The 26,552-nt window shown below is 42.9% G+C and overlaps 1 protein-coding gene across 1 annotated transcript in view; it reads left to right on the top strand.

Moving 5' to 3' along the window:
- Positions 1 to 21,984: 21,984 nt before the first annotated feature.
- LOC123990363 (low-density lipoprotein receptor-related protein 1B-like) overlaps positions 21,985 to 26,552 on the top strand; it is a 37,514-nt gene continuing 32,946 nt past the window's right edge. The window contains exon 1 of the mRNA XM_046290953.1: positions 21,985 to 22,099. The gene's annotated coding sequence lies outside the window, so the exon portion shown is untranslated. The remainder of the gene's footprint in view (positions 22,100 to 26,552) is intronic.

Genomic DNA, 26,552 nt, shown 5'->3' with positions numbered 1-26,552 from the left:
TGTGTGTGTGTGTGTGTGTGTGTGTGTGTGTGTGTGTGTGTGTGTGTGTGTGTGTGTCAGTCCTGGCGTGTGTTCTAAATGTGCATTGGTGTGTTCATGGTGGCCTTTGGAGGTGACATACTGTATCTCACCCAAAAGATTCAATAAATAGAGGAATGACAACCACACAGTGTACCAACAGGTATATTATATTAGAGTTTGAGTTTCACTCTTGATGTTGATTTCCCTTTGTGATTGATGAGAACTGAACTGACCACTCTGCCCTTGAAATATAGTTTGCTCAGAAATGTTTTTTTACCATGCTGCAGTGCAACTTTCTCAGAATCTTGGCTGGTTGTGTTTGGAGCACTTGAAATGGTTTGAGTCCTATTCCTGTTCCCATTGTGTTTCTAAGATGGCTGATGGTGCATTGGGAGGATAGTAGTTTCAAGTTTCAAAGTTTATTTGCCCCACCACAGGATGCGACAGGTGTAAAGCAGTAAAGTGAAACTCTTAATTGAGAGCTCTTTCACAACAATGCACACAGCAAATTGGCCAGTGTTGATTTTTCTAGTGTTGATTCTTGAGTTAAATTCACCCTTTAAGAGTGAAATTAACACCCAGTGGTGTTAAATAACCCACAGTGTTGGTGTTAATAACCATAATTATTGTGTAGAAAAAACAGTCCAATCAAAACTATGCCCACCAGTATCATATTTCCCAGCATGCTCCACTGCAGGTTACTTTTTAAGGATTGTTTTTAATGTCTGTGTTTGTTTTTGCATGCACAATAATTGATTAATTAATCTTATGCTACACAAAGATAAAATGTTATAAAAAAAATGAATCCAATCAGTTACTGAAATGGTTGTTCCAGTTTAAATGGTTTAGGTAGTCTTCTTATAAACCTTCCTAAACCTTACAGTTGTTCTGAATGGAGGTTGCAACAGTTGGATATCCTAACTCTGGCTGAATTCCAAAAGGAATTACACATCACTTTGCCAGCATAAGGTGACTTGCAAGGTTGATGTGGTCTTTAAATTATGAGTTTCGTAAGACCCCTGTGTTTGGAAAAATTCAGCTATCAAAGTAAGGCTTTTTGATATATGTAGTTTACTAGAGTTTAATATTAATGACAGCTTTTGCCTAGATGCTCACTTGGTAAAAGCCACAGGCTTTCCAAATGAAGGAATTCAATAACGATGTCTGTCACTAACAAATACGGTCATGGTAATTTGACAATTCACTCAGCAAAAATGCACGCTGGGAAATACGCAAATTAGGCTTTACACCACACAGTGTTAAAACCCTACCCAAAAAGGATTTACTGTAAAACTACAGGTTTTATTTTCTTACACTGAGAAAGTATAGATCTTTTCAAACACCACAATCAACTTCATTTGAACACTTTAAGAGTTAAATGGGGAACACTGCAACAGAGTTAAATCTTTAACACTTTCAAAAGTGTTATTTTAAAACCATTTCAGTGGGACTCATATGTTCACTGAAAATAGTGTACATTTAACACTTTCGGAGTTAAATGTACACCATTGATTTTGCTGTGCAGTGATAATAACAAAAATAATAATTGAAATTGTAATAAAAAAACACATAAGAAGTATGTTATCAGTTGAAGAAAGACAACTATGCAAGTATATACAGATCAGTGCCAGTACCATGTGCAGGGGCACTTGAGTGGTTGAGGTATGTTTATACATAAAAAGTGACTGGCAGTAGGATATAAATGTAAACATGGCTGAAAGGTGACTGATAACAGGAATATATAAATAGTTAGCGTAATATACTAACAGTAATATATAAACTCAGCAAAAAAAGAATGTATGAACATAACCAGATTCAACAACTGAGACATAAACTGAACAAGTTCCCTGAACAAAGGGGGAGTCAAAAGTAACAGTCAGTATCTGGTGTGGCCACCAGCTACATTAAGTACTGCAGTGCATCTCCTCCTCATGGACTGCACCAGATTGGCCAGTTCTTGCTGTGAGATGTTACCACTCTCTTCCAAAAAGGCAGCTGCAAGTTCCCGGACATTTCTGGGGGGAATGGCCCTAGCCCTCACCCTCCGATCCAACAGGTCGCAGCAGTGCTCAATGGGATTGAGAGCCGGGCTCTTCGCTGGCCATGGCAGAACACTGACATTCCTGTCTTGCAGGAAATCCCGCACAGAACGAGCAGTACGGCTGGTGGCATTGTCATGCTGGGCCTGCAGGAAGGGTACCAAATGAGGGAGAAGGATGTCTTCCCTGTAACGCACAGCATTGAGATTGCATGCAATGACAACAAGCTCAGTCCGATGATTTTGAAAAATGTTTTACCTTTATTTAACTAGGCAAGTAAATTAAGAACAAACGCTAATTGTCAATGACGGCCTAGGAACGGTGGGTTAACTGCCTTGTTCATGTGCAGAACAAGAGTTTGTCAGCTTGGGGATTCGATCTTGCAACCTTTCGGTTACTAGTCCAACACTCGAACCACTAGGCTACCTGCCGTTGCTGTGACACACCGCCCCAGACCTTGACGGACCCTCCACCTCCAAATCGACCCCGCTCCAGAGTACAGGACTCGGTGTAATGCTCATTCCTTCTACGATAAATGTGAATCCGACCATTTCCCCTGGTCAGACAAAACCGCAACTCGTCAGTAAAGAGCACTTTTTGCCAGTCCTGTCTGGTCCAGCGAAGGTGGGTTTATTCCCATAGGCGACGTTGTTGCCTGTGATGTCTGTCGAGGACCTGCCTTACAGGCCCTCAGTCCAGCCTCTCTCAACCTATTGTGGACGGTCTGAGCACTAACGGAGGGATTGTGCTTTCCTGGTGTAAGTTGGGCAGTTGTTGTTTCCATCCTGTACCTGTCCCACAAATGTGATGTTCAGATGTACCGATCCTGTGCAGGTGTTGTTACACATCGTCTGCCGCTGCGAGGACAATCAGCTGTCTGTCTTGTCTCCCTGTAGCGCTGTCTTACGCGTCTCACAGTACGGACATTGCAATTTATTGCCCTGGCCACATCTGCAGTCATCATGCCTCCTTGTAGCATGCTTAAGGCATGTTCACGCAGATGAGCATCCCTGGGCATCTTTCTTTTTGTGTTTTTCAGAGTCAGTAGAAAGGCCTCTTTAGTGTACTAAGTTTACATAACAGTGACCTTAATTGCCTACCGTCTGTAAGCTGTTAGTGTCTTAACGACCATTCGCAAGGTTCATGTTCATTAATTGTTTTTTAAATTGTTTTATTTGTTTTATCAAACCTTTATTTAACCAGGTAGGCTAGTTGAGAACACGTTCTCATTTGCAACTGCAACCTGGCCAAGATAAAGCATAGCAATTCGACACATACAACAACACAGAGTTACACATGGAATAAACAAAACATACAGTCAATAATACAGTAGAAAAAAAAAAATATATATATATATATATATATATATATATGTATATATATATATATATATATATATATATATATATATATATATATATATATATATATATATATATATATATATATATATATATATATATATATATATATATATATATATGGGAAACAGTGTTTAAACCCTATACAATGAAGATCTGTGACCTTGGATTTTTACTCATTATCTTTGAAAGACAGGGTCCTGAAAAAGGTACGTTTCTTTTTTTTTGCCGAGTATAGATGTAAACAGGAGTAATAGTGAGCAGTAGCAGGATAAATAGATAGATACTAATGGTAATGGCGATCAATAATCAATTAACAACAGCGTATTGGTAGTAATAAATCAAATCAATAATCATTTAGCAGCAGTGTGTGTGTGCGTGTGGGTGTGTGATGATGTATGTGTGTCACACTCTGACCATTATTTGCGTTGTTTGTTTCTATGTTTGTTTGTTTGTTTGTTTGTTTGTTTGTTTGTTTGTTTAGGGTACTTCATGTTTTTCGTCTTTCATTAAAAAGATGTATTCACAACACGCTGCGCTTTGGTCTCCTCAATATGACGATCGTGACAATGTGATTGTATGAATGTGAGTATATTTGTGTGCGTGTGAATAAGAGTGACAATGAAGGTACAGTATGTGTTTCTGAGTTGGAAGAGACCCGTGGATGACCAAAGAGTCAGTCTGGATAGTCTGTGGGAGAGAGATGGCAGTAGTTGTTAGGCATTTAACAGTTTTATGGCCAGGGGATAGAAGCTGTTTGGGAGTCTGTTGGTCTGAGCCTTAATGCACCGGTTCCACCTGCAGATGAGAGCATGGGGAACAGCATGTCTCGGTTGGCTGGAGTCTTCGGCAATTTTCGAGCCTTTCTCAGTCATTACCATCGTGTCGTCAGCAAAGTTGATGATGGAGTTGGAGTCATGCATGGCCACACAGTCATGGGTAAAGAGGGAGTACAGGAGGGGGCTGAACATACACACCTGGGGTGGCCCCCGTGTTGAGGGTCAGCGTTGTTGCCTACTCTCCCCACCTGGGATTTGCCCCGGGATCCATTTGCAGAGGGAGCTGTAGTCAGTGAACAGCATTCTCACATAGGTATTCATCTTGTCCAGGTGGCATAGGGTAGTGTGGAGTACAATTGAAATGGTATCGTCTTTAGATCTGTTGGGGTTGTATGCAAGTTGGAGTGGGTCTAGGGTGTCTGGGATGATGGAGTTGATGTGAGCCATGACCTGCCTTTCAAAGCACTTTATGATTACAGATGTGAATGCTACAAGGCCATTTTGGCAGGTAGACTTACAGTTTTTGGGAACAGGAATCATGGTGGTCAGTGTGTGATCACAGACTGGGACGAGGAAAAGTTGAAATGACCGTGAAGATGCCTGCCAGCTGGTCTGCACATGCTCTAAGAACGCGCCCTGGAATACCGTCCGGCCCCGCGCCCTTGCGATTGTTGACCAGATTAAAAGCATTACTCATTTCGGACTTGGAGAGCGGGGCTTGTACGTGTTTGTGTCCTCAGCCATAACCTTGGGGTTGGCTGCGACAGCCCTGTGTGTTGTGGTAACTCTGTACCTATGTGTTAATCCAAGGCTTTTGATTGGGTAAGTAGCAAACCTTCACTGTGGAGACAACGTCAGCGATGCATTTCCTGATGAAGCCAGTAACGGAGGTGCTTAGCTCATTGATGCTATCGACAGAGTTACGGAACATATTCCAGTCAGACCTAGAAAAGTAGTCCTGCAGTATAGCCTCCATTTCTCTACATAGTGGACCATTTCGCTACAGAGCGTTTCATGGGTACTTACTGTTTGAGCTTCTGTTTGTAAACATGAAGCAGGAGCACTGTTCTGTATTTCATCTCCCAACGTATGCTCTAACAGTTCATATTTTCTGTCTTTTCCTCTCACCCTCTAATAGTATTATAAAGGACAACATATCCATCTTGGCACCTGGAGACCTTAAAAAGGAGCAAATTGTATAACCTGTCAGGGTGGTTTTCATGGAACCATGGAGTGACATCAAAGTACTAACGCCTACATTAACCCCCTGCTGTTTCGACAGAGGAGATGTTGTTGGCGCTTATCAAATGAAATTGTATTTGTCACATGCACCGAATTACTTACAAACCCTTAAACAACAATGCAGTTTTAAGAAAATAGAGTTTTAAAAAATGTACTAAATAAACAAAAAAATAAATATATATATAATAATAATTATAAAGTAACACAAAAAAATAACAATAATGAGGCTATATACAGGGGTATGTCAATGCAAATAGTCCGGGTGGCCATTTGATTAATTTTTCATCAGTCTTATGGACCTAGACTTCGCGCTCCAGGACCGCTTGCAGCGTGGTAGCAGAGAGAAAAATCTATGATTTGGGTGACTGGAGTCTTTGACAATTTTTGGGCCATCCTCTAACTCTACCTAGTATAGTTTGCTGGTGATGTGGACACCAAGGAACTTGAAACTCGCCCCACTCCACTACAGCCCCGTCGATGTGAATGGGGGCGTGTTCGGCCTTCCAGTGTGCTTTGAGTCAGTACAAACACAGACAACACATAAGGGCTATGCCACCAAAAGTCACCAAGAGAATGAATTGATTCCCTGTAAAAATATTCTATTTAGTAATACAACATGGATAAATGCATTTTGAGCCTCTGTACTTCATCTACAAAATTGCTTCCAACACTCTACTCACCAAACTGGATGCAGTTTATCACAGTGCCATCCGTTTTGTCACTAAAGCACCTTATACTACCCACCACTGCGACTTGTATGCTCTAGTCGGCTGGCCCTCGCTACATATTCGTCGCCAGACCCACTGGCTTCAGGTCATCTACAAGGCCATGCTAGGCAAAGCTCCGCCTTATCTCAGCTCACTGGTCACGATGGCAACACCCATCCGTAGCACGCGCTCCAGCAGGTGCATCTCATTGATCATCCCTAAAGCCAACACCTCATTCGGCTGCCTTTCATTCCAGTACTCTGCTGCCTGTGACTGGAACGAATTGCAAAAATCGCTGAAGTTGGAGACTTTTATCTTCCACACCAACTTCAAACATCAGCTAGCTGAGCAGCTAACCGATCGCTGCAGCTGTACATAATCTATTGGTAAATAGCACACCCATTTTCACCTACCTCATCCCCACAGTTTTTATTTATTTACTTTTCTGCTCTTTTGCACACCAATATCTCTACCTGTACATGATCATTTATCACTCCAGTGTTAATCTGCAATATTGTAATTATTCGCCTACCTCCTCATGCCTTTTGCACACATTGTATATAGACTCCCCTTTTTTCTCTGTGTTATTGACTTGTTAATTGTTTACTCCATGTGTAACTCTGTGTTGTCTGTTCACACTGCTATGCTTTATCTTGGCCAGGTCGCAGTTGCAAATGAGAACCTGTTCTCAACTAGCCTACCTGGTTAAATAAAGGTGAAATAAAAAAAAATATAAAAAAAACTTCAGAATAAACTGTATAATGTATTGTAATGACCATAAATCAATAATTCCTATTCTGGTTTGTTTTTCAGTAGTGTAAACACAGTTAGATTATGAAATAGTGCTACTGCCAAACCAATTATTATAGTCAACATAAAAACACTGGTTATAATCATATAATTATCTTCCAGGAAGCTGGATTATAGCCAGCTGTTATTGAGTTCAACTGTTGTTTACTGCACCTAATGTTTATTGTAATATGTATACCCCACACAATGCTGCAACATACAATGCCTTCTAAAAGAACGGCAATGAATTACATTTATGTGAATGGCACTACAACGATACAGTACATGATTGTGCCAAAAGTATTGATTGACAGATTACTGATAGAATGCACAATCTGTAAATGTTTTGGCCAGGAGACATGAAAAAAATACTGCACAATGTATTCCAAACAAATAGCTTGTAGACTAGATTGGTTGTAGCCTTTTCGTTAAATAATGTACCATATTATTCATTTGAAGTCTCCCCCGCCCACCCTCCCTCTAAACAATTCGATTTGTGCGTTTTCATCTAGAATCCTCCCTTAACACAAATTATGTTACTATTTCTTCCCTTAAATTAATTTGACTTTTTTGTGATTGCTGTGCTGCTGTGTTTTGTGTTTTTTTTCTAAATGTAAGTTGTTGTGAATTGGCCCCAGCGCCAGTCATCACCGCTTGAGGCTGATGTATGTGAATTTTATAGTACAGTAAGTGGTTTTGAATTTGATGTATTAATACTCGCAAGTTTATTGAAGTGATAGCCTCCATTTCATTGCATTTTGATGACATTACTCTGCTCTCTCTCTCTCACAAATGTGCATATCTAAATTCTCTATGTGATTTACATTGGATTTGTGATCAATGCACAAGTCTCAGTTTTGGGTCACACTTTATTTGGATAGTGAAACTATGCTCCAACTAATTAGTTATATAGTTATTATTAATCGTAGATGTTTGTTGATGTCCACTGGGAAGAAAAAAAACCATCTAAATGTATATTGAGGAGACTCGAGATGACATATGGACCGAAAGGCTTGCAGCTAATCTGGTTGACATTTAAAGATACATTAACAGAGACAACATGAATGCCACTGCCTCTCAGAAAGAATACAAACAGACTATTCCTGATGCAAACCTTAATAGTACAATAACATATAAATATTGCAAAATATGATATTTTTCTGAGAAGTGAGCTAAAGTGAATCACTGGCCCACCCACACTCTAAGCGGTCTCCTGCCCTTAAACCAAGAGCACAGTGTGGGGGAAGAAGGGGCCATTCATAAAGAGACTAAACACAAAGAACAAGTAAACAAACACCAACTAATGAGACCTAGTTACCATCCAGGGGTTCTGCAAAGTGAGGACAGGGTGACCACGAAACCATGAAATGGAACCTCAGCTCTTATATGTCATCAGAACAATTTGCCTCCGTTGTCCTAAGGGCAGGAAAATACAGAGCAGAATCTCCTTCTGGCTGTAAGCAACATTTCAAATGTCAACGACCTGAAGGTCACTGGGGAAGAAAAGGTTATTTGAAAAGAGGGTAGTTTTAAGGTTGTTGAGGCTATTGAAGTTAGCGTGGTGAGTTCATTTTAGGCTTACTCTTGGAGCCATATTTTCTTATGTATTGTCGGAAGCTACATGTCTTTTTTTCCAAACCTAAAATACACCCACCATTGTTTTCCTAGATCTGTTCTTCAAACAAATTAACTGGCAATTATAGTACTCTTTCAGACGGACCTTATAAATCCGAGATGTCAAACTCATTTTCCCCCGGGGGCCACGTTCGGTCTGCAACGAAATTGTCCTCTATTCATTGTTTTTGGAATCTCCAATGCTCCCCTTCTGTCTAGCTTATCTTTCAGTGATTATTAGCATGCTGGACACAGTCATGAGGAGAGTAGAGGAGAGAAGTTGAGAGGAGAAGAGGAGGCTGATTATGTGGCCAGGGTAAGGTTTGGAATTCATCCACGACACTCTCCTACTCTCACTACCATGGTTTAATTATAACCACTCAGTGTTAGGACCTTGGTTTACTGTCCAATCCACAATATTGAACTCTTTGTAGGGCAGTTTCCCTGATCACTGCCCTGAGGCATTGGTGTCTGCTTTGACCAGAGGGATGATTACCCCTTACTGCCCTCACTAAGCAGCAACACCGCTGCTCTCCCTTCCAGGGCTATACCAGGCCCAACTCTGCTGAATTCTCAAACAGTAGCTCGCAAGAGAGTGTGGTGGTATGTCTTACTTTGGCATGACTGGGTCAGTCTCAAGTTAGGATTTGCTTCTTAGCATCTACAGGTCTAACATTTTTTTCTATTCGTTTTTGTTTCCAAAGTCAGAGGCAGAATACACATTATGCGCTAAGGAGAGCTAGCGATGTGTGACCTTAATCATCAACATGGTTGGAAAAGGAATCCATTGGCACACATGCAATCACAAGGCATGAGCGTTACGAATCTAGAACAGAAGAGTTCAATGAGCATCCCTACTGATTGATTTTCTATCCAATAATTCATCATTCCACATACCGGTGGTGGAGCTCTGACTTAAAATGATAATTATAATGAACATAGCTTATGAAATTTTAGCCAGAAGGCTTTTCATTGCACATTAAATTGATGGATTAGCTAGCCCAGTCCCAGCTGATTTCTCACTATTCTCTCCTCCAAAGAGTGTAAATATCACCATGGTTTTTAATTTAAAATACTATGTGGATAGGGATAACGGAGATTGAAGATTTACTTTGGCAGTAAGTGGACTCACACCAGCAAATGACATTGCATATATTATTTTAAGTTAATGGAAAGGACAAAAAAAAAAGCTGATTTCCGTTGCACTGAATAGAGTGGACCCACTTATCTCCTTGTAAGCTCATTGTTCATAGGAAAACATTTGATATCCTCAGCCCCTTGGGCAGCAATAGTCTCTCTCTCACTGCACCCTCTGTTATTGAGAATGATATTAATAGTTTTTTCTTCACAGCAACATTAGGTTGGGATATGATCCATGATGGCTTTGGAACCTGGGTGAGCACTCATTTCCTGTGTTCTATCACGCACCCACCGGCACGCAACCAATTGTGCTATTTTGTGTGTTTTTTTGCATTATTTGTAACTTATTTTGACCAAAAGGAGCTTCTGGATATCAGTAAAGCGGCTAGTCACCTCGAACTTGACGAAGATTTTATATTTAATGAGTCAGAAACTAAAAATATACTGTTGCTACCAGACCAGGCCCAAATCCCCGTCATTCGCATGAAGAGGAGATGGCGATACAGGAGACGGGCCTTGTGAGAAGGCGCCGGCGAGTGGGTAACCCACCTCTACCATCCGTCCTATTGGCCAACCTACAATCACTGGAGAATAAACTGGATGAGCTCCGTTCAAGCCTATCCTACCAACAGGATATTGAAACTGTAATAGCTTATGTTTCACCAAGTTGTGGCTGAACGACGACATGGATAATATACAGTTGGCTGGGTTTTCCATGCATTGGCAAGACAGAACAGCCACGTCCAGTAAGACAAGGACTGGTAGTGTGTGTCTTTTTGCAAAATCAAATTTTAGTACCTCATGATAAGCTGTAGACCACACTATTCACCAAGATAATTTTTATCTATATTTTTCTTATCTGTCTATTTACCACTCAATGAGCTGTATAAGGCCATATGCAAACAAGAGTCGGTGCTCCTAGTGGTCAGAGACTTAATGCAGGAAAATGTACATCCGTTTTACTTCATTTCGACCGGTATGTAACACCTGCAACCAGAGAAAAAAACTCTAGACCACCTTTACTCCACACACAGAGATGCGTAAAAAGCTTTCCCTTGGCCTCCATTTGGCAAATCTGACAATAATTATATCCCCCTGATTCCTGCTTAAAAGCAAAACTAAAGCAGGAAGTACCTGTGACTCGGTCAATACGGAAGCGGTCTGATAACTAAGCTACTGGACTGTTTTGCTAACACAGACTGGAATATGTTCCAGGATTCATCCAATGACATTGAGGAGTATACCACATCAGTCACCGGATTCATAAATACGTGCATTGATGACGTTGTCCCCACAGTGACCATACATACATACCCCAACCAGAAGCCATGCACTGCAGGCAACATCAGCACTGAGCTAAAAGGTAGAGCTGCCGCCTTCAAGGAGCGGGACTCTAACCTGAATACTTGTAAAAAATGAGCTGACCATTGACACGAGCCTACCAGATGAGTAAAATGACTTCTATTCACGTTTCAAGAGTGACAAGATAACTTCTATGCACCCAAGAGCGACAAGATAACCTGGGTATATTGCAATCCACATTTCCCTTTCCCACCTGGACAAAAGGAACACCTATGTAAGAATGCTGTTCATTGACTACAGCTCAGTGTACAACACCATAGTGCCCTCAAAGCTCATCACTAAACTAAGGACCCTGGGAATAAACACCTCCCTCTACAACTGGTTCCTGGAATTCCTGATGTGCCGCTCCCAGGTGGTAAGGGTATGCAACAACACATCTGTCACGCTGCTCCTCAACACAGGGGACCCTCAGGGGTGCGTGCTTAGTCCCCTCCTGTACGCCCTGTTCACCCACAACTGTGTGGTGAAGCACGACTCCACCACCATCATTAAGTTTGCCGATGACACAACGATGGTAAGCCTGATCACCAAAATCGATGAGACAGCCTATAGGGAGGAGGTCAGAGACCTGACAGTGTGGTGCCAGGACAACAACATCTCCCTCAATTTGATCAAGACAAGTGAGATGAACGTGGACTACAAGTGAAGGAGGGCCGAGCACACCCCCATTCACCTCGACGGGGCTGTAGTAGAGCAGGTCGAGAGCTTCCTTGGTGTCCACATCACCAACAAACTATCATAGTCCAAACACACCAAGACAGTTGTGAAGAGGTCACGACAACGGCTATTCCCCCTCAGGAGACTGAAAAGATTTGTCATGCAGCAGCACCATCGAGAGCATTACCGCCTGGTAAGGCAACTGCTCAGCATCCGACTGTAACGGCGTTCGTCTGTTGTAAGAAGAGAGTCGGACCGAAATGCAGGCTCCTGCACTCTCTCCGGGTCGGCCGCCCACCTGTCGATTTCTTCCCACGTTGTATAATCCATGCCTCTACCATCCATAACGTCCTCCTTTAGCTCCTGCCAGTTTACACACTGCTCGGTCCGTGAGCGGTGGGTGTTTCTGTAACGGCGTTCGTCTGTTGTAAGAAGAGAGTCGGACCGAAATGCAGCGTGTAGGTTACTCATGCCTTTAATGAACTGAATCGCGGTACATGAAATAACTGAAACTAAATACAAAAACAACAGAACGGAACGTGAAACTAATTACAGCCTATCTGGTGACTACAACACAGAGACAGGAACAAACACCCACGAAATACAAAGCAAACTCAGGCTACCTAAATACGGTTCCCAATTCGAGACAACGAGAATCACCTGACTCCAATTGAGAACTGCCTCAGGCAGCCAAGCCTAACAACACCCTAATCAGCCGCGATCCCAAATAATACAAACCCCAATAAGAATACAACATATAAACCCATGTCACACCCTGGCCTACCCAAACATATAACAAAAACACAAAATACAATGACCAAGGCGTGACAGAACCCCCGCCCCATAAGGTGCGGACTTCCGGACGCACCTCAAGAGCATAGGGAGGGTCCGGGTGGGCGTCTGTCCATGGTGGCGGTTCTGGCTCGAGACGTGGACCCCACTCCATTAATGTCCTAGTTCCTCCCCTTCGCGTCCTGGGATAATCCACCCTCTCCGCCTACCATGGCCTAATAGTCCTCACCCAGATCCTCACATAACTGAGGAGCAGCTCGTGACAGAGGGGCAGCTCGGGACAGAGGGGCAGCTCGGGACAGTGGGGCATCTCGGGACAGAGGGGCATCTCGGGACAGAGGGGCATCTCGGGACAGAGGGGCAGCTCGGGACAGAGGGGCAGCTCGGGACAGGGGGGCAGCCCAGGACTGAGGGGAAGCCCAGTACTGAGAGGAAGCCCAGTACTGAGATGAAGATCAGGCAGGTAGTAGGCTCCGGTAAATCCTGGCTGGCTGGCAGATCTGGAAGAGACTGGTTGTCTGGCGGCGCTGGGCTGACTGGTGGCACTGGCGGCGCTGGGCAGACTGGGAGCACTGGCGGCGCTGGGCAGACTGGGAGCACTGGCGGCGCTGGGCAGACTGGGAGCACTGGCGGCGCTGGGCAGACTGGGAGCACTGGCGGAGCTGGGCAGACTGTCGGCACTGGCGGCGCTGAGCAGACGGGAGACTCCGGCAGCGCAGGAGAGGAGAAAGGCTCTGGCTGCGCTAAACAGGCGGGAGACTCCGACAGCGCAGGAGAGGAGAAAAGCGCTGGCTGCGCTGAACAGGCGAGGCGCACTGGAGGCCTGGTGCGTGGTGCTGGAACTGGTGGTACTGGATCGAGGACACGCACAGGAAGCCTGGTGCGGGGAGCTGCTACCGGAGGGCTGGTGTGTAGAGGTGGCTCTGGATAGACCGGACCGTGCAGGCGCACTGGAGCTCTTGAGCACCGAGCCTGCCCAAGCTTACCTGGCTCGATGCCCACTCTAGCCCGGCCAATAGGAAGGGCTGGTATGTGCCGCACCTGGCTCTGCACCCGCACTGGAAACACCGTGCGCTCCATAGCATAACACGGTGCCTGCCCAGTCTCTCTAGCCCAACGGTGAGCACAGGGAGTTTGCGCAGGTCTCCTACCTGGCATAACTATTCTCCCTTCTAGCCTCCCCCCAATAATTTTTGGGGGTTGCTTTTCCGGCTTCCAACCGCGTCGCTGTGCTGCCTCCTCATACCAGCGCCTCTCCGCTTTAGCTGCATCTATTTCTTCCTTGGGACGGCGATATTCTCCAGGCTGAGCCCAAGGTCCTTTACCGTCTAATTCCTCCTCCCATGTCCAATTCTCCAAGTGGTGCAGCCTCTCCCACTGCAACAGCTCTTCACGATTAACAGGGAGAGTTGGCTCAGGTCTGAACCCTGACTCAGCCACTCTCTCTCTGCGCCCTCCCCCAATAAATAATTGGGGGTTACTTTCGGTTTTCGCTCTGCGTCGCCGTGTTCTCCTTTTCGACTCCATTCGTCTATAGCCCTCTTCGCATTGCTGCAGGGAATCCCAGGCGGGCTCCTGCACTCTCTCCGGGTCGGCCGCCCACCTGTCGATTTCTTCCCACGTTGTATAATACATGCCTCTACCGTCCATAACGTCCTCCTTTAGCTCCTGCCAGTTTACACACTGCTCGGTCCGTGAGCGGTGGGTGTTTCTGTAACGGCGTTCGTCTGTTGTAAGAAGAGAGTCGGACCGAAATGCAGCGTGTAGGTTACTCATGACTTTAATGAACTGAATCGCGGTACATGAAATAACTGAAACTAAATACAAAAACAACAGAACGGAACGTGAAACTAATTACAGCCTATCTGGTGACTACAACACAGAGACAGGAACAAACACCCACAAAATACAAAGCGAACTCAGGCTACCTAAATACGGTTCCCAATCCGAGACAACGAGAATCACCTGACTCCAATTGAGAACCGCCTCAGGCAGCCAAGCCTAACAACACCCCTAATCATCCGCGATCCCAAATAATACAAACCCCAATACGAATACAACATATAAACCCATGTCACACCCTGGCCTACCCAAACATATAACAAAACCACAAAATACAATGACCAGGGTGTGACACCGACTCACCTCGACTAACCTGTACCCCTGCACATCGACTCCGTACCAGTACCCCCTGTATATAGACTCTTTATTGTTAATTTATATATATATTTTTTTAATCTTTAGTTTATTTAGTAAATATTTTTTTAACTTTTTTTTTAACTGCATTTTTATTTAAGGGCTTGTAAGTAAGCATTTCACCTATTGTATGACAAATAACATCTGATTTGATTTGATTAGAAAGGTGTTAATAAGTCAGTGCTATGCTATGAACAGTATGCCTATTGTTATGCAAAGGTCTGTTATTGATAAGGCTCATGTTTAACTACAGTTATCGCCCTGTAAATAAATCAACTCCACTACAGCAGGCTACAAACATTCCTTTTCATGTAATTGATAGAAACATCCGTAAATAGTCCTTTGTGTTTTGAATAAAGTGATATTTAAGTTTGCATGGCTGTTTCATCTCTTGACATGATTCTTTTATTAATCAATGATTGTGTGGCTGGAGTTGTGCCACTCTCATCTACAGTAATTGGAGAGACTTACATATCACTACCTGGTTAACTAAGACACCAGTTACAGGAGCTACAGCTCCCTGCGTTTGGCATACATCTACCCACTGAAGACGTGTCATACTTAATTATCTAAAACTTTATCGTACCTGACTGTTTGATGTCTTGAAGTCTTAGTTTTGCAAACTTTTCCACAGACCCCACAGCACCATAATGAGCAGAATGTGGTTGGTAGTTTTGTGCTGGGCTATGTAGAATGATTGTCATCATCTCTCAGCTGTAGAAAGACCATCTGTGTATTCCTGCATGCTGGATCAGAACCACTGAATATTCAGTATTTTCTCTCATTGCATTTTATCAGTGCACACAGGATTGGGAGATATTGTCAGAGACCTATACATTTCTACACAGCATATTATCCTGTGTTAAATCAACACTGAGAGTGTTAAATTAACACTGAGAGTGTGGACCTGTGTAGACGCTGGAAATAACACACTGATTGATGTAAAGCCTTTTCCCCAGAGTGTTTTGCCTTTCATGTGAGTTGCGGAGTGCCATTTGTTAATTAATGACAGAGACATGGTTGTTGCCTTCATCAATTTTCAGTCCTATGGACTTCACCAAGTGACATCCTGAGCGAATATGTTATCATTCAAAATGTATAATTTAAGGCAATCAAGGGCCTACATAACCATTAACTTTGTAATAGTTGAATTAACATTCATGTAACATTATGTAAAATAACACCAGTGTTGGCATTAATAACATGTTTAACCAACACCACACCCATTTCCCAGCATGCTCTATTGAAGGTTGACTTAAATTATTGTTTATTTCAATATATATGTTTTTGCATGTACATTGATTGATGACATACATTTTCTAAACTAATACAATATTTTGCTTGGATTTTTTTGTGCCCGTTGCTGAAATTGTTGTTCCAGATTAGATGCTTTAGAAAGCTTAGTCTCTCCAACCCTGGCAGTCATTCTGAATGCAGATTGCGGGTGATTAAATATGAACATCAAACCCTGCATGGATTTCAGTAGGAATTACACATCTCTCTGCAAGCCAGCATGATGTGACAGGTTGTTTATATTACCCAAGCATGTGTTAATTTAACCTTCAATTGGGTTTTTATTCACGTTCATGCTGTGTAGACCAAGCAGCTGGGTCTTTTTTTATGTGGATATCACATTTGGATTTGCATAGGTTTTTGAGGAACTCTCTGACTTTGCTGATATCTATTTTTATTGAGAAAAAAAGTGTACATACTATACCTGTGATATGTGGTTGTCCCGTCAAGCTATCTTTAGATGAAATCACTAACTGTAAGTCACTCTGGATAAGATTGTCTGGTAAATGACAAAATGGTCAAATATTTTTTTGTCATTCCAGACATAAAATAACACAATATATGTCACAGTATATGTCAATATATGTCACAGGTGTAAATATATGGGTCATGACAGTGTTATGACCATATTATGACAAGTTGTCAGCTGTTATGACATATTTTGACATGGTTATGACTGTGTTATGACACTGGGTGTCAAGTAAAGTGTTACCATTTGCTGTTTGTATGGTGTTCACTTTGAAAAGCATTTATTTGGGCTACTAGTGAATATTCTGTTAAAGAGTTTCACCTATTTCCCTTAAAATGCACCTATTTTCTAATGTTGGTTGAACTGTGGATCCCAAACTGTGGATCGCGGCAGGGGTCCATTTGGGTCACTGGATGACATTGCCCCCCAACATTTTTTCTGGGGAAATACTTTTTCAATGTATAAAAACACTTTCAGTGTTAACGTAAATGATTAAAACCATATAGAAATTAAATAGAAAACATAATGGACCTATATATTTTTCAATAATAGAATTTACAATGAACAAAATAAAAGCTGGACATTCAGGCCCCCATTGATTTTGTTATAATGTTTGAGCATAAGAACACAAGATTAGCCATGTCAAAATGCTTAGAATTTTAGGAAATTGCCTTTAAAACGGCAAAATGTTATGTTAGCTCCGTGGCAGGATGTGTGGAACTGCACATTTTTCTCTCTATATATTATTATTATTTTTACTTTTTTTTACTCGACTCAAAAGACAGAAATTGGTGGGTCAGTAAGTAAAAAAGTTTGGGAACCCCTGATTTAGGCTACTGCTTTCCTAGTATACTGTATAGCCTACTCTATACAAGAACAAAGATTACATCCTATGTGTGCAATGTACGCTTCATTCCAAAACGGATAGAGAAAATGTAACGTAAATGATTGACTCTTAACACAGGTCTCAGAGGAAAAGTGTGAAAAGAGCCCAGGTGATTGGGCTGCCATTTTGCTCATGTATGAAATATGAACTATCAGAGTAGAGGTCACTTATATTTGACTTTCCCTAAATCTACCATATCCTCAGGGCTGGGGCGATATGTCATAGTAATAAGAGACCTAAAAAGATCAAATTTCGATTAAATGTAATAAAGCAGGCCTGAGAGGAGAGGAGAGACCATGGCATTGTTACAGCGAATCATTATGGTCTCACTTCTATTGCTCCCACAAATCTCACATCTTAAATATCTTGGGAATGACAGAACCCTTTTGTAATAATGGCCACCTTAATTGTGGCATCGTCCTGCCTTATGAAGTGTAATTGAAAGCTGTGAATAAGTAATCCCTCAGCGAGGATGGTTCAAGTGCTCTTGGTTTTATACGAGTTTCTACAGAGGTACATGGAGGAACACTGGGGATCGATAAGAGATCCTGTCACATGTAACAATAAATCTCCTTGTTAAATGGCTATTGTTGCCGTCATGGTAATTGACAGCACTGTAGTTAGGTGTGATATAACACATTTACAGTGCTGGCTGTTTGGGGCAGATGTGTTTTATGTGCTGTCGCGGGTTGCTGCCACGCAGATGAGGGTCACCTATATGCCTCGTGAATCCTTAAACAGCTGCTCTTTCGCTGTGCGTGTGTGCGTGCGTTTTGTGCTTACCGTGTGTGCATTGGCAAGAAGAATGCTGGGGAGTGGTGCGCGATGTGCCCTTGTTCGGAGTCTGACCAGAAGACCGCTACGTTTCCCTCTTTTTCGGAGTCGTTTTCTTGGATCGCTGCATGCGATCCATTCCGTTGTCCTGTTTGTAAGGCAGAACACAGGATCCGCGTCGCGGGAAAACATATTCTTGGTCGTACTGATGGTGAGTTGACGCTGATCTTATATTCAGTAGTTCTTCTCGACTGTATGTAATGAAACCTAAGATGACCTGGGGTACTAATGTAAGAAATAATACGTAAAAAAAACAAAAAACTGCATAGTTTCCTAGGAACGCGAAGCCATCTCTGTCGGCGCCGGAAGTTCAGGAAGGAAGTGAAGGAAACATACAGGAACTCAAATCCTTCTGTTCACCTGATTTAGAATTCCTCACAATCAAATGTAGACCGCATTATCTTCCAAGAGAATTCTCTTTGATTATAATCACAGCCGTATATATATCCCCCCCCCCAAGCAGACACATCTGAACGAACTTTATTTAACTCTTTGCAAACTGGAAACCATTTATCCGGAGGCTGCATTCATTGTAGCTGGGGATTTTAACAAAGCTAATCTGAAAACAAGACTCCCTAAATTTTATCAGCATATCGATTGCGCAACCAGGGGTGGTAAAACCCTGGATCATTGTTACTCTAACTTCCGCGACGCATATAAGGCCCTGCCCCGCCCCCCTTTCGGAAAAGCTGACCACGACTCCATTTTGTTGATCCCTGCCTACAGGCAGAAACTCAAACAAGAGGCTCCCACGCTGAGGTCTGTCCAACGCTGGTCAGACCAAGCTGACTCCACACTCCAAGACTGCTTCCTTCACGTGGACTGGGACATGTTTCGTATTGCGTCAGATAAAAATATTGACGAATACGCTGATTCGGTGTGCGAGTTCATTAGAATGTGCGTCGAAGATGTCATTCCCATAGCAACGATAAAAACATTCCCTAACCAGAAACCGTGGATTGATGGCAGCATTCGCGTGAAACTGAAAGCGCGAACCACTGCTTTTAATCAGGGCAAGGTGTCTGGCAACATGACTGAATACAAACAGTGCAGCTATTCCCTCCGCAAGGCTATTAAACAAGCTAAGCGTCAGTACAGAGACAAAGTGGAATCTCAATTCAACGGCTCAGACACAAGAGGCATGTGGCAGGGTCTACAGTCAATCACGGACTACAAGAAGAAACCCAGCCCAGTCACGGACCAGGATGTCTTGCTCCCAGGCAGACTAAATCACTTTTTTGCCCGCTTTGAGGACAGTGCCACTGACACGGCCTGCAACGAAAACATGCGGTCTCTCCTTCACTGCAGCCGAGGTGAGTAAGACATTTAAACGTGTTAACCCTCGCAAGGCTGCAGGCCCAGACGGCATCCCCAGCCGCGCCCTCAGAGCATGCGCAGACCAGCTGGCCGGTGTGTTTACGGACATATTCAATCAATCCCTATACCAGTCTGCTGTTCCCACATGCTTCAAGAGGGCCACCATTGATCCTGTTCCCAAGAAAGCTAAGGTAACTGAGCTAAATGACTACCGCCCCGTAGCACTCACTTCCGTCATCATGAAGTGCTTTGAGAGACTAGTCAAGGACCATATCACCTCCACCCTACCTGACACCCTAGACCCACTCCAATTTGCTTACCGCCCAAATAGGTCCACAGACGATGCAATCTCAACCACACTGCACACTGCCCTAACCCACCTGGACAAGAGGAATACCTATGTGAGAATGCTGTTCATCGACTACAGCTCGGCATTCAACACCATAGTACCCTCCAAGCTCGTCATCAAGCTCGAGACCCTGGGTCTCGACCCCGCCCTGTGCAACTGGGTACTGGACTTCCTGACGGGCCGCCCCCAGGTGGTGAGGGTAGGCAACAACATCTCCTCCCCGCTGATCCTCAACACGCGGGCCCCACAAGGGTGCGTTCTGAGCCCTCTCCTGTACTCCCTGTTCACCCACGACTGCGTGGCCACGCACGCCTCCAACTCAATCATCAAGTTTGCGGACGACACAACAGTGGTAGGCTTGATTACCAACAACGACGAGACGGCCTACAGGGAGGATGTGAGGGCCCTCGGAGTGTGGTGTCAGGAAAATAACCTCACACTCAACGTCAACAAAACTAAGGAGATGATTGTGGACTTCAGGAAACCGCAGAGGGAACACCCCCCTATCCACATCGATGGAACAGTAGTGGAGAGGGTAGCCAGTTTTAAGTTCCTCGGCATACACATCACAGACAAACTGAATTGGTCCACTCACACTGACAGCATCGTGAAGAAGGCGCAGCAGCGCCTCTTGAACCTCAGGAGGCTGAAGAAATTTGGCTTGTCACCAAAAGCACTCACAAACTTCTACAGATGCACAATCGAGAGCATCCTGGCGGGCTGTATCACCGCCTGGTACAGTAACTGCTCTGCCCTCAACCGCAAGGCTCTCCAGAGGGTAGTGAGGTCTGCACAACGCATCACCGGGGGCAAACTACCTGCCCTCCAGGACACCTACACCACCCGATGTTACAGGAAGGCCATAAAGATCATCAAGGACATCAACCACCCGAACCACTGACTGTTCACCCCACTATCATCCAGAAGGCGAGGTCAGTACAGGTGCATCAAAGCTGGGACCGAGAGACTGAAAAACAGCTTCTATCTCAAGGCCATCAGACTGTTAAACAGCCACCACTAACATTGAGTGGCTGCTGCCAACACACTGACATTGACACTGACCCAACTCCAGCCACTTTAATAATGGGAATTGATGGGAAATGATGTAAATATATCACTAGCCACTTTAAACAATGCTACCTTATATAATGTTACTTACCCTACATTATTCATCTCATATGCATACGTATATACTGTACTCTACATCATCGACTGCATCCTTATGTAATACATGTATCACTAGCCACTTTAACTATGCCACTTTGTTGACTTTGTCTACATACTCATCTCATATGTATATACTGTACTCGATACCATCTACTGTATGCTGCTCTGTACCATCACTCATTCATATATCCTTATGTACATATTCTTTATCCCCTTACACTGTGTATAAGACAGTAGTTTTGGAATTGTTAGTTAGATTACTTGTTGGTTATCACTGCATTGTCGGAACTAGAAGCACAAGCATTTCGCTACACTCGCATTAACATCTGCTAACCATGTGTATGTGACAAATAAAATTTGATTTGATTTGATTTGCATGTGTGCGTGCGGATGCATGCGTGTGTGTGATTACATTGTTATAGGTTCTACTGTGTCGTTCAGGAGCATGGCTTTCGCATTGTAGCTCACTGAACATATACCGTGTATAAAGAACAATACTGTCTAGTGTAAACAGAATTTGCATACTCAGGAATATGCCTCCTATATATTGCACTCTGATGTGCTGCTGTGAATGGTAATCTTGTTTCCGTAGTGGGGGAATAGTTATTTGGGAAGAGCTTATAGAGTATGAAAAGAATATGTCTCACAGTGGATACACACAATGGTCATAAAAATAAATGCTTATGTGATTAATTAGTTATAGTGATAGTGTTGTAATTTATTACCCATTCGCCTAAATAGCGACGTTTCAACCTCACATCCCGAGGATTTTGTAGTGAGCTGGTTTGTAACCATGGGTTTATTATCAAAGGCATATTAAAGCAACACCCTTGGGTGTTCCTCAGAATCGAACACCTATAATCAGGTGATGAACATAGACTTGTATCACACATCATATCATACACGGCTTGTGAGCTTGCTAACAGTGACTGTCTTCTCTGTTCCAGGTGCGGGGGATGTGGTGGAGAGATGTCCCCTGAATCACATACAGTGTATAGGGACGAGGAAGTGCATTCACTTCAACAAGCTCTGCAACGGAGCAATAGATTGTGAGGATGGCTTCGATGAAGGAGTTCACTGTAGAGGTAAGAGCTGGTTGTATCTTATTCACATCAATTAGCAGTCCATGGACCACAGCAACAGCACTGGTTTTAGTGTAGCATGTGGTAACATAGCCATTTTTAGACTGCAGTATGTCTTTTAGCAAAATCAAGCTCTAGTCGTATTGCCCAATTTGTAAGTCGCTCTGGATAAGAGCGTCTGCTAAATGACTTAAATGTAATGTAAATGCTATAATAGTGCAGAAGTCCAGTTTTCTTTTCTAGCGTAGTATGATTTCAATTTGGTACTGCAGCTGGTCTTTTATAATTTGCCCTCGGAGTGTGCCAAGGTCACTTCCTATTACCCAGGTATGTTGTCAGATGCAGACCAGGTTATTGGCTGACTCAGCAGGTCAGTTGTATACAGGTTGTTGTTGCTCACAACATTCTAAAGCAGCATGTAACACCAATCTTCTATAGATACCTGGCTTACTGTGATACTGACAAAGCCCACCCAGTGGGCAGCACTGACTAGATGCCCGTTAGCTGCTGTCGGCTTTTCCAGTTCTGCCAATACTTTGACCTGGAAGACATACAAGTCGCACTGTGTGTCAGTTCAAGGTGATGATCTTGGCTTTAGATTTGAATTGCTGAAAAATGTCTAAACGCCCCATCCCATTCACTGTGATGCCACTGGACATTGCACTGGCTGTTCTGTTAAATTCAATGTTCTGCTCTGGTAGCATACCGTAATGTTGGCTCTGATGTATTGGCTTGGTGTGTTGGCTGAGAGAAAGACAGGACAGGAATTGCATTAATATCGATCTCAAAGTGGTTGACATTGTAATAGAGCACTGCATGTGTTTATTTTTTAAAACCCTCTTAAAATGTTTGATTTTGAATGAATATCAACTCCCAAAGTGATTTCATACTGTATTTGTTGAGTCTGCAGTTTAACTGCTGTATATAGCCAATAGACCGATACAGGGCTGTCATTGGGCTTAATGCAATAGTGCAATCTAGCCATGTTCTGTCAACCAGAATGTACCTAATCCATTTGCTAAGAAGTTGTTTGAAGGACTGTAAAGATTTTTTACAAACAAAAAATCAATGCAATCATTTTAACAGTGGCACTGGCTCTTGTTTTAACAGTCATATTCATCCTCAAATTACTCATATCTAGCACCATGCAGGGATTGACTGTGGAATTGTTTTTGCTTTCTAGCCTTTTTAGTGATTCCAGAGGATGGAATATTACAAAGCATCTAATTTAACTGGAGTGGCAGTGACCTTCTGTTAGGTCCAGCTCAGGTTGGGACACATATGTTCTATTCTACTATTATGCACATAGATAGCAGTGAGAGCAGAGCAGGCTCATTCGGAGGCAACAGAACGAACAGAGGAGGAATTGAGGTCACTCAGAGAAGTTAGATAGAACCAGCTGGGTCTATGACAAAACTTTTCCTGCTACCTCCTCTCCACTCCTCTTATGAATATACATGGCTAAATCCCAGGAGGACATAATACCAAGGTGCCCATATGGAAAAGCACTAAACCCTTCTCTCTCACCTTCAGAAAATGTGTTTATTTTTAATCACATACTCCACTCTGGGCAGTGCATGGTGGAACTTCTTCTCAGGACCACAGGGCATGATCATAGTTTTCAACTGAGCCACCTGGCTCTGTTTGCTTAGTACAGTCTGTAAAGTAGCCTGAGGTAACTTCATTCCCTGAAGTCTACAGGTGCAGTGAAGAGAACATTTAGCAAGCTGGCTACTTGTACAGTATACTGTACACATACTGTAACCACAATATCACAACAGCAAACTACACACACCATTTAACTACTCAATACCAAATGATAATGATAATGATAGTAGTGAAGAATACTGCTATTACTTCTACTACTACTAGCAGCCTGAAAATACTACTACTGCTACTACTACTACTACTACTACCACTAGTCATACTAGCCTGCTGCTACTACTACTACTACTACTACTACTTCTACTACTACTACTATTAATACCACCCTGCTGCTACTACCACTACTACAGTTCTACTATTGCTACTAATACCAACACTATACAGGATTCTACCCTCCACAACATAAACTTCACTCCAAATAAAACTCCAAACCTAGAACCTGATTTTTGACAAAATTACTTGGAAGGATTCCTACTACCAAATATTCTTATTTCCAAGGTCTATACAGCAAATTAAATTACAATTATATATGTTATTTTATAAGGACTTAATGCTAAGTTAAGACAACCAAGCTTACTAGGACAGATCAGGTCAATTAACACTGAGGTGTGAAGTGAGAGGTGTCAAAGCCCTTGAGCCCAACAATGGCAGGAGAGTTTCACAGCCTCCCCCACCCAAATGCAGATGCCTTTGAAGCCCCTCCATCTGTGCAGAGGTCATTACAATACAGTACCCCCTGGATTCATCTCTATTTTGAACTGATATGCAGCCAGGACCCTTCAATTTTAAGTTACCAAGAAGAAACAATATTGTTGCTTTGATCAATCACATCAGAAGATATACTCCTCACAATCTCCAAAATACAAAAGCCACAGGACAACTTTGTTTGGACATCGTAAAGGACCATTCACCAAAACTGAAGAGATATAGCTAGCTGACAACCTCCTTTTCTACAAGGAAAAAAATGGTGGACAGAGGGATTTTCTACAAGGAATCTGCCTCCCGAAAAAGGCTTCTCCCAAGTGGGTGTGACACCTACTCTGGTTGTCTGCTGTACTGCTGCTTGGATTCAACCTGGCGATCTGTTCACTGTCTGCCCTGGCCTGTCTCCCCCTGTCTGTGCCGTGACTTGACTTTACATCAATCTGAAGACTGTTATTTATCTAATTACCTAACTATGTTTAATTGTTACCCGATTAAATTAATAATGTAACAATTAACTCATTAGGATCTGGGGCATCACGAGAGCGGTTCTTTAAACAGTTACCATCTCTCGAATTAAACTCGAAAAGGTCTTTGCCTATCACATCTATAAACAGTCAACTTATCATCATTCTGAACAGTAATAACCTCTTTGCATCTGCAAAAACCAGAGCCTTACTTATGACTCAGTACTACACAAATTGGTTTAATTATGTATGTACTAGCTAATTAAATGGAAACACAGGATAAACGTACATACTCTGCACCGGTTATTGACTGGAGATGTAATATGCTGAAAACAGCCCCAGTGGAATGACAACAACATTGATGCTTGTTAAAGATGAGATGGAGAAGGAGAGGGAGAGAGAGGGACAGAGACACATAACACTGGCACATTCAGAAACTACTCTCACCTACCATATACTTTGCACACGAACCGCAGCTGCTTTGAGTAAGAAATCATTAATATATGTATGTGAAATGCCTGGGTTCGCCAGGGGTCTCTTGATGAACAGGGCAACCTTGGAAAGGGGGTTGGGCCTTTTCGCGGCATGCTTGTAAGGCTCTGATTGTCCAAAATGGTTCCAACAAGTCTTCTATTATTGTCCTTCTTTGTAGTTGTCCGGTATCCGGTGACTTGTCGTGTAGTCCTGAACAGTACTACAGAGTTGACTTTCCTAGCCAGCCGTATCAATGGTTTGAGAGCAGAGTAACAGGATGGTCCTACTTAAATTCGCTTTCGAAGATACTTTACGTAGGACAGTTAATCAGCGTACCAGTGATTGTCCGGGAGGTGAGTTAATCATCGCCACTTCGTGTTGAGATTCAAAGTTCAAACCACTTTAAATGTGCAGCTACAGCTTCACATCTTTCTGGTCTGGTATGTTAATTTCTTAACACATAATTTATACAGTTTGCTCAAAAGGGGCGTTTTTTGGCAAGCTGTCACGCTCGATGACCTCACTCCGGGCAGTAACTACTCACTGTGCATTAGTTAGGTAAATGAATTATCTCCTATAGCTTCTCAAATCACATCCCTCTCTTAACAAAAAACATTTAATCATTGTTCATTTTACATGCACAACAGAGTATGGAAACTTCATACATGTAGTGGGTATACTTTCCAAGTTTAACATTTGTAATTACATCACAAAATAGCAAAAGTACATTAGTGTTCTAAAGTTTCAGTGGGTACAAATCTGTTGAAACAAAGAACTTTCCTTTGGAGAATCTTGAGAGCAAGCCTGGATATTCTCCCTTGATTTACAACCGGGCGTGAGTTGTTAACCCACACTAGTTCTTTCCTTCCCCCTCCAGGGTAAGAGGGGGTTTGATTGCAGTTATGCATTGGAAACCTGATCTGACCTATTTGGAAGCCGATAATTCAGCCACATGATTATTGACTCTGAAGTAATGGAAATAATTGTAAAATGAAGTTAAGGTACAGTAGGCATGTAATACTGTACAAGGCAAACAAGAGAGTCATACTTTACATAATGCACAACTCCTTTAAACAGAGAGTACTAATAGTTACCTCTAAACATACACAGACTTCACTGGATGTGCAATGTCATCCTGAACCCGTCAC

This window comes from Oncorhynchus gorbuscha, linkage group LG01 (assembly GCF_021184085.1).
Source record: "Oncorhynchus gorbuscha isolate QuinsamMale2020 ecotype Even-year linkage group LG01, OgorEven_v1.0, whole genome shotgun sequence".
In the NCBI taxonomy this organism is placed as follows: Eukaryota; Metazoa; Chordata; class Actinopteri; order Salmoniformes; family Salmonidae; genus Oncorhynchus; species Oncorhynchus gorbuscha.
This window is presented reverse-complemented; position numbering and strand designations above follow the sequence as displayed.